Raw genomic sequence first — 10,510 nt, forward strand, 5'->3', positions numbered from 1 at the left:
GAGCACAGGAGGCAACCAGGTGGACTGACGACCTAAAGACCGACGGACTGGCGAGCATTAAGGGAGTGTAGAAGGCTGATGGTTGGATGGAAGGATGAATATGATGTAATATATTAAGTGGAATTATTTTTAAAAGTGATTCATATCTGTATGTTTAATATGATAGATAAAAGATGTGAATACCTACTTTCTGAATTGGACAATGTTGCGAGCACTCCATGCTATATTATATTTAAAAATATTTTACGTCCCCATATAAATAACTTGTGTTAAATGTTTGATATATTATGAATTTGCAAATAGGTAATTAATTTATTTTCTGTAAATTTTAAAATACTTCAACAAAGCTCGTCACTGTTATTTTATCGACATTTTTGTATATTGGAAACTACATAAGTGTCTATATTGTGTCTATGTATTTGTGGATTTTAGAATCCATTTGATTTTAGAATCAGTAACATATTAAATATATTATACAATAAAGTAGTAAGTTTCTGTCCCACAAAGACTACTTATTTAGAGAGTTATTGAGTTTGACCTATATCTTTAATTAGCTCTCAGAACTGATTTTGTCCCAGTCTCTGCTGGTCTTAAGTTCTTATTTTTAATGAGAATATACCTATCCTATATACCCGGAGTGTTTATAATATGCAATTAAATCGTTCATCTTCCATTCATTTCTAAACTTTCATTCATTTCCGTTATACATTTTTCATACGAGACTATTTTTATTACACATCAAAAGAATTTAGAATAAATAGAATACTTCAATTGAATTAATTAACTTAACACTCTTTCTAAATGTTCCCACTCATCTCATCATCTCACACGTTTGTCCGAATCTATGGAATGAATAGACTGAAAAGGTTCCATAGGGTCCGCATTCAGGAGACAAGTTAGGAAGATCGATACGGAGCACATCGAGTAGTTGCCATGGTGATAACGCCTTGGTGACCGACTTTCTGCCGACGCCGAATACGTCAATTACACCACAGAAAATTATTTAAGTTCCACCTTACTGAGAAAATAAGGAATTTTTATGATAATATTTCGAATGTTAATTGCGAGGATAAAGTTGTTGTTGCTTATAAAAATATTCACGGTTCGTTTAAAAAATACAGAATACTAATACATATTTTTATATTTAAAATATTATGAATGGACTATTTTTTTTTTCTGTTAAAATTTTATAAATATTAAAGCTTTTACTCTTTTTTATGAATAGAATTGAAGTATTTTGAACAATTGATCTTGAGGGCGATTTAGGAACAAATGGGGTTAGCGAGAAATCAAAAGTTTTGACATTTTAAGCTTTTACGTTATACTCACATTCCAACAGCGAATTTCCAATTGGATGGGATAGGCATATGCTTGTTAACATATAAGAAACACAATATATTTAATTATTTGAAAAATTCAATATTATAATTTTTAAATAGCTGTAGATTTTTAAAAACATGATTGTTGGTGGTATCGGCAAAATCGCTTTAAATATAATATATTAATATATATCTTTAATAGATTAATAAATACAACTCGGAACAAAAGTGATGAAGATGTAATGAGAAAATAATTAGAATAAAAATAAACTAGCGTCAATAAAAGCAATGATATACACGTTACAATAAAAGTAAATTCGTTCAATTTCTCCGTCATCGAATATCCCGTGGGTAGCTTTTGAGCTCACTGAAATTTCCCTTTGTTCTCTGACGTTTTACTTTTTGTACGCCGTGCTTGGACATTAGCAAACAGAATAACTGCATCCATCCTTATTTCGTGCCTTTGTAGAATACCTAAAATGTGTTATCCTATTACTTATATATGTTAAATAGTGGAATGAGTTTATTAAAACAACTTTACTCATTATGTTATTTTAATTTAATTTAGTTCCTATAGATTGTTTTACAAGAGTTAATCAACGTTTTTTCAATAATAGTAGAACATTTCTAGCAACGCAGAGTTTTCAATATAACAAGAACCGAGAATACTGCAATCAGGACTTAACCTCACTAAATTAGGTCATCGATCAATAATTTCGCAGTGCGAAGTGAAACTGAAACGAAATAAAGGATTTCGGTTAAATTGTAGCATGTGGCTCGTGTGCTTGATTCAATTAGTTATGCTCTATAGAATTGATCATATCTATGTATTAAATATTATTAATATTAGGAATATTAATATATATATATAGGCCAGTCGTGACTATGAACGGTTGTATGTTTGAACAACACACGAGGAAATAAAATATTTATTTAAATTCATATTTTCATTTCTTCGCTCTGGTATATAAGAGAATTCGGCGGAAAGTGACAAGCGCACTGTCTTTACACTAAGTTCTCTATGCTTATCCTGATGTGTGCGGGATACAGCGTAGAGGGGTTCGTATATGATAACAATGTAATTTTATATCACGAAAGTGTTTCTATTGTAGATTAAAAAATATATATTAAGAGTTAGCGTTTAGTAAGAATTATAAATTCTTAATAAATATAAAAATATTAATTAATATAATATATAAAATATTCAGTAAGTTGTTAGTCAATAAGATTTAGTTAAAGAGCACATGTGTGTTGGTTTTGTAGGTACCTACGTCTGACGTAACTGGCTGATGTCATGAGGCCAAGCATACTCACAGATATATATACATATATAGCTATATGTAGTTAATTATAATATATCTTAGAATTTCATTGTAAGTACATCATCTATTTCACAATGAATACTTAATAAATTTAAGGTGATTTATAATGAGGTCGATGTATAACAAAGACCTTTTTAGTCAAGTAGGTAATAGGGAAATAGTAGATATATATAGGGAAATAGCAGTATATTTGTAGATAACGATCATTGGTTTTCTTCGATATCCAGGGAACTCAACTTCCTAGACCTTAAATTTTCTATCGGCATCAGAAAGTGCTCATCATTCTCATGGCTTGGGGTGGAATTGACCACTTTTACAGCTTTAACTTTGTATTTCGTTTAAAAAGAAATTTTTAATGTTTTACAGTAACAAATGAATATGTTATAATAATATAATTTCAAATCGATTATATTAATATGACGAATCATTATCTAACTAATTATTTAAAATCATGTATAGAAATTATTTTCGAATAGTGATTATGAAAGACTAGAGTAGATAGAGTTATTATTTAAAGCTTTATAATTAAACTTTAGATATATATTACAGCATTATTTCTAAACTAAACAAGTCTATAATATACCGACACGGTCGTCGCTGGGTCGACACTCGACTCTATCGATCCAAAAAGTCATCTTGGCCTACTTTCGTCTCACAGTTCGTACCCTACCAAGTGACCCCGGTTCTAGTTTAATGAGAAAGTTTAGGAATCATTACGTTTAGGTTGTGAATAAATATCTCCATTAATATTAGTTTTCGAATAAAAATTGGAAAAATATTAATCTATATTTTGTATGTAATTGATTTATTTATTGTACGGATTTTCAACATAATTATGTACATATAACATAGTAAATGTAGAGCACCTAATGATATCAATTAATTGAATTTTGAGACATTAGGTATTTAATAGCGGATTTTAATTTTTAAGGCTGCGTTTTGTTCTGTTCTGGTGAAACTGGAAAAATGAAAATAATTTTAATCTAAGGATTCCCTCGCATGGAGGTGGAACCTATAACCATGCCGTTATTTTTATTAATATAACAAACTTGCAAAGTAAAACCAAATAAAATAGACATTTCCGAATGTTGCGAATGTTCCGCAATGCGGTTTCCATTATGGTTCAGAAGGTTCTTGCATATATCAATCTTATAGTGTTAGTGTTTTAATACTAACGAGGCATTATATCTATAACATGTGAAATAATATATAGTTAAATATTACATAAAATATAAAAATTATAGCAAAAAATGTTTTTATATTACAAAATTTAGGTAGACTAATTAGAATATAAGTATTGATACGTATTCTATAGCAATAAATCGTCGAATTAAATAATATTCTTATATTTTTTAAATCTTACTAAATTTAGTAATTTTATAAACCCGAACACAACTGGGTAGGTACCGGCTTACTTCATCAGCTACGTATAGTTAAAACTAAAAGCGCAATACCGTAACATGTTATAGGTACGACGAACCGAAGCGCCATAGTCTTTTTCAGTGCACGGACCCCTAGGAAATCAAGCACAATTAAAAGGACCCCCTTTATTAAAACGTATGAGTACGTATGCCCGCAAACTTAAGCTTGTCAACTTTTATAAGTTGTACTTCTTGTTGATATACAATCCTGAAATAAGTACGGAAGCCAAGATGGGCAAGGCCGACTCGCACTTGATCGATTTTTTTAAATAATGAAATAAGGAATATATTTTTGTTACATACATATTTATATTTTATTTGAAGCTCACCTTAAATAGTTGGCTAAATTGACGATGTGATGGACAGACAGACACACGCTGAAATCTGGAGCATTTCAATCAGATTCAATTTAGCGTTTAACCTATGCTAAACTACAAATACCACGCATATACTAGTATTTAGTAATTTTGAACTCTATTTTAAAGGTGTACGGTTTATTTTATTGTGCCTCCTCCGCTTCGATGATACTTAGTGTACGTGGATAGGAAACACAGTGAATTGGATGTTAAACGTGTTATACCTACGATTCAACCTGTAAAATGAGGTAGGTACCTACCTACCTACCTACTACCTACCTAATAATGTCACTTCTATATAATACAGATTCAAACCCCTTTAATTCATATATGACAATAAATAATTTAGACTACAAATAATTTAAACCTAATTTTTTTACATTTTTATGTCACAAGCGCGTATTATTTTTGTTTCAGATATCAAAGAAAGCCTTGGACAATACTTTGGATATAAAAAAATCGCTTTTTGGTTGATGGTGGTCTGCGTCAGCGTCCTAGTGTCTTAACTTAACGCAGCAGAGAAATCAGACATTATTTTTTTAAAATGTCTCACAAATAAAATTATTTAAAGCAATATGCACCGATGAAATATTTAATTCAACAATATTTTTAACAAAACTCTTACCGACTAACATAAGTATATTTTCTTGTAAAAATTGATAAATACCGGCATTACCTAATTTAAAAAGATATGATTTTTTTGTATGGACTCTTACATAATCTAGGCCAAGGCTACGCTGAACCCACTGCGGCGATAAACTGTTAAAATGTAAGTTACATTTGACTTAGAAAATATAGTATTTTTCTATGTAGTGTTAATAGTTAAGCTTTATTATTATTATTTTTTTCAATATTGATGATCATTTTTAATAAAACTTCTATATTGTAAGCAATATGCCATAAGCACTAATTAATTACTAAAGTTATACTAAAAAATATCTCTCGTAGCATTAATCACATATTTCATTATGTTATAGTGTATATAACCTTGTAACTAAGCCATCGTAAGTTAAAAGTACTCTGCCTATGGGTTGCCCTTGGAAATGGGTCGTTAGCATTCTTCATATAACTCACTTATATAATACTAAAAATTCCATTCGCTATAGAATATATAATATGTATATTATATACACATGTATATGTAAGTAAATTAAGAATTTATTATTCAAAAAATACATATGACAATTTCTATAAAATGTTAATTTAAATAAAGTTCATAATACACGTCGAATTAATATTATATAATTATGTTGTGGAATCCATAATAACATACAAATTTTATTTTGGTTGCAATATTACACAATATATATACCTGAAAATCTGTAAATTTTGGTGACTAAAATTAACTTTTATTGCCGTGTAAAAGAAATTTCAAAGTATATAAAATATCCATCAAAGATGTTGTAGAACTGAAAAATTATGAAAATACAAAATGTTTTAAACAATTAAAAGAATAAAGTAGAGTTGAAGCCATTTTAAAAATTTCGTATAAATTACGGAAGGGAACGGAAGTGTATTTAATAGAGAGAGAATGTCTTAACACTAGGTTCCGAGGTTCCCTTTGCCTACCCTGCTATGTTCGTAGATAGTACAAAAAATTACAGTAAATTACATGAAAATGAATTTTACAACTAAATATTTAAAGCCTCGCCTAGAGGCTTTCTATTTAAAAGAAAGGCTTTCAGAAGTGAAACGAGGTCATCATATGTTTTTGAATGCGCAGAAGTTGACACGGCAAATTGGATACTTTTATGTTCTATATATTCATTTTTGTACAAATGTTTTGTACCTTTATATAAGGTTTCGTATACTAACTGTTTATTATTTACTGGAAATAGAAAAGAAAGTAGCTACCACATTATTTTTACATAATGTAAAAATAAGTTTTCATTCTTTTATTATTATGTTCATATTATTACATAGAATAGGTATGTAATGAGCGCTATTTTTCCTCTTCGTAATGGGTGTACGTAAATTATTATTTTTTTCTTATGAAGTTTAGCGTTAATTAGGTAACAAAAAATTGTTTTTAATATTTATTTATTTTGCTTTACACAATATATACTTATTTATATTATAGTAATTATAATATTGGCGAAATAGAAACTATGAAATATTAATAATATATATTATTATATATTTATTCATTTCATAATAATATTTTACATATAAAATTATAATTAAAATAGCAATATTAGAGTTTTAAAATAACAATATTACAGTAATACAATTAAGGTAGTTAGTTGGACGTTATTTCATTGAGATCAGGTTTCTATAATTTAATTACTATACAAAATTAATCCGCCATTATCAACACTAGGCTTGTCCAAGGGCTTCTGCCTGTTCTAATTCCAATTCAAATATACACTAATACTTCTAAGTAATATATTTATATAACTTTACTTCTGTATTTCGTTATATTTTACTTAAGGTAAACAAACCTCTAACCTAAAACCTTGTAACCTGTAAATTTACTTTTATAATAGAGAAGAATTATACAGTATATTTATTTACTAACTACATATTTGATATACATATAAGGAAAAAATATTGATTTTATATCCAATGTAGTAAAATGTATATATGTATATATGCACAAACGTACGAGCTTGAAGTTAATTATAGATTACCTTACGATCTACGCGATAGAGTCGAGTGTAAGGACATAATACAAGTATAATCACTTAAAAAACAAAATCTAACATTATTTGTTTTCCATGGAAACGTGCTTAATAATAATTATAGTTAAAGTAGAGTTTCAATTGGCAGCTAAATAACTTGAATAACTTAAACAGTTTGTTCTATCCATTTGTCTAACCCAGTGAGTGTAAGGTCGAGTACATATACCTATGTAAGCAACTCACCCAGGCCGTGGTAGATCGTTCGATATTTTGAAGGTTGCCTGAAGAAGCACGAGGTGCGCCTGAGTTATTTAACAGCAGGAGCCATGGCAACGTCTAATACACACAAATAATTAATATTTAACTATCATGAAGGATATAGAGTTTTTTATGAATTGTATGTTGAGATATCGTAGCAGTACGTAATATTTGGACCGTTTATTTTGAAAGTGGTGTAAGTCCATTTTTGAGAAAAATGAGCTATCACGTAATTCATGCTTAATTTAATGTATTTTTTTTATATATAACTAGTCCGTGTTTAATTTCTCAAAAAAAACCCATGTTTTGAACAACTTAAAATCGGTCGGTAAATGAAATTGCATAATCATCGACATACTAACCTTTAATTTTCTCGAAACAAAAGAAAATGGACTTACACCACTCTCAAAATAAACGGTCCATTTGTAAATTTAAATCTCAAAAAATATTACTCTTCCTTTTTTTTTCTTAAAAACTATCTAAGTAATTTTTGTAATGAGCCTTGCCTTGCCTTTCTATTAGGCCTATTTGGTTCACTGCCGGCCTAGACTTTTCAATGACAGACCACGGCCCCCGATCTTTGTCTTTTTAAACAGAACGAAAACAAAGGAATGTCACGTAGCAGGAGTCAAGTTTGCTCCTTTTTAAAATCTATTTTATACTGAATTCTGATCTGTCGGTCGACTAGAATATTTCTGATATTTAGAAATTATTTCTCTTCCTTTCATTAATTTCATATGATCCAATAATAATCTTATTTAAGGAAATAGTCAAAATGAAAATTCATGGAGGCCGTCGTGACGTAGCGGTACAATGGTGTGACTGTAAGGCGAGGGTTGTGGGTTCAATCCCCACTCAAGGAAGTGAAATATTTATCTACGTTTATATTTCCATTTCTTCGCTCTGGTGTCGAGGCGCGCGGCGTTGAGTTCTGCCACTCAACACGCAATGCTTCCAGAATTCGGCAGAAACTGGAGAGAGTACCCTCTACCTACCCTGCTATGTGCGGGATAGAGCGTGAAGCTAAAAAAAATTAAAATAAATAATTTTGTTTTACATAAAACATGTAAATGATCACATTTAGTCTATTTATATAAAAACTACACACATTATTATTGTCTCCTTCATAATATACGCGTATATTAGTATATTATTAGTAAGACTGTAATTTTTATTAATGTGGACGCCACATCTCTATCCATGAAATAATTAGTGATGTGGCAAGCGAGGCGAACTAGAATCTCGACAACATTCAGTTGGAGCCGACGCCGGTGGGCGAGCGCGCTGACAAGGTCACTATATACTTTGCTTTAGTCTAATGTTCCACATGTTGGATAGAGCTAGCTGCTTCTCCTTATGAGATCAGATCGCCTTAAGACCTCTGAGCCAGTCGTGGGGCAGGGGCACGAGGTTCGATTCCCACTCGAGGATAAGAAATATTTTTTTCATAATTATTTCTTCGCTATGATGACGACGCAAAGCGCGGTGTTCACTTCCGCCACTCAACACGTAATGCCTCCAGAGTTCGGCGTAAAATGGGAAGCGGGGTGTTCCAACGCTAGGTTCCCTCAGCCTACCCTGGTCTGCATGCCCCATGGGTAAAGCTGACAAAAATTCTAGTAGATAGGTACAGCTAGGTATAATACATTTTATTAATTTTCACGAGAGGATGAAATATGATGAAATCCGCAGTGCAAATTCATGTTGCGGTGTTTATACGTTAGCCACAACACGTCCTGGCATTTTGATGAGTGCCAGTGTGCCACAACATGAACAACGTGGACGTTCATCGCGGGTGATTCGTAGCCTATAGCTAAAGCGTGTACCTACTATATGTTCTGGACGAGGCCTAGTTCTTCTTGTGACGACACTGTAACCTAGTTTAAAAGTGTTATCGTCATATCGATATAATTCTTATATTTTATGATTTTCATATTTATAGCGAGATAGAGAATGTTTTATTATAAAGCTGATAGAGTCATTAGAATCAATATAGAAAGACAGAAGCTTAATGAAATAAGAAGAGAATCCATAATAACATACAAATTCTATTTGGTTGCAATATTACACATTATATATATATACCTGAAAATCTGCAAATTTTGGTAACTAAAATTAACTTTTATTGCCGTGTAAAATAAATTTCAAAGTATATAAAATATCCATCAAAGATGTTGTAGAACTGAAAAATTATGAATAAGATAAAAAAAAAATGTGTAAACCATTAAAAGCATAAGGTAGAATAGAAGCCATTTTTATAATTTCGTATAAATTATTCGCTATTTTATATAACCCTATATATAAATAGTAACTGTTCTACATCGTGATCGCCATGCCATGGTGAAGCCGGTAAGGTCACATTTGTTCATACGCCGTAAAAAACGAAGAGCTATTTCCAACTCTAACCCTTTGTAATGAAGTCGGCCTCGTAGCGGCACATTTCTACACAGCTAGTAGTTAGACTGTTCAAGGCTAGTTCATTTGTATAGTAAAAACTTGGTCAAGGCTTGGTTTCGTAGTGGTATTTAAATGGTGTATTATTTCAAACATTATTTGAGCAATTCGTAAAATAATAGATTAAATTTACTTTTATATCATAGGGAACTAGACATAAATTATTTATTGATAATAACCTTATCTCTCTCTTAATCTCTCTCTGTCTCTCTCAAAATTGCAAATGAATGAATGAATGAATGAAACATTATTTTTATTCATTAATACATTTCGAATTGTATTATACAATATCTACTATATCTACAAGACTCCGCTGCCTGTACCTACTCTAAATAATATTATCATCATCATCATCATCATCAGCCTGTCCTCGTCCACTGCTGGACATAGGCCAATGGCACGCCACTGAGCTCGATCTTCAGCTCTTCGCATCCAGCCGCTGCCCGCTACTTTGCGAATATCGTCACCCCATCTAGCTGGAGGACGTCCTACATTACGCTTGCCGAGGCGTGGTCTCCACTGTAGAACGCGCTTACCCCAACGGTCATCGGTTCTGCGGAAAATGTGACCAGCCCATTGCCACTTCAGCCTGCTAAACCTTTGGGCTATGTCGATAGCATTGGTTCTCTGTCGGATAACTTCATTTTGAATTCGATCCTTCAGAGATATTCCAAGCATAGCCCTTTCCATAGCTAGCACGCTGAGCGACTTTAAGCTGGTGGACCAATCGCACTGTCAGTGTCCACGTCTCGGCTCCGT

The sequence above is a fragment of the Heliconius melpomene genome, chromosome 21 (assembly GCF_056956725.1).
Source record: "Heliconius melpomene rosina isolate 202511_hmr_F chromosome 21, ASM5695672v1, whole genome shotgun sequence".
In the NCBI taxonomy this organism is placed as follows: Eukaryota; Metazoa; Arthropoda; class Insecta; order Lepidoptera; family Nymphalidae; genus Heliconius; species Heliconius melpomene.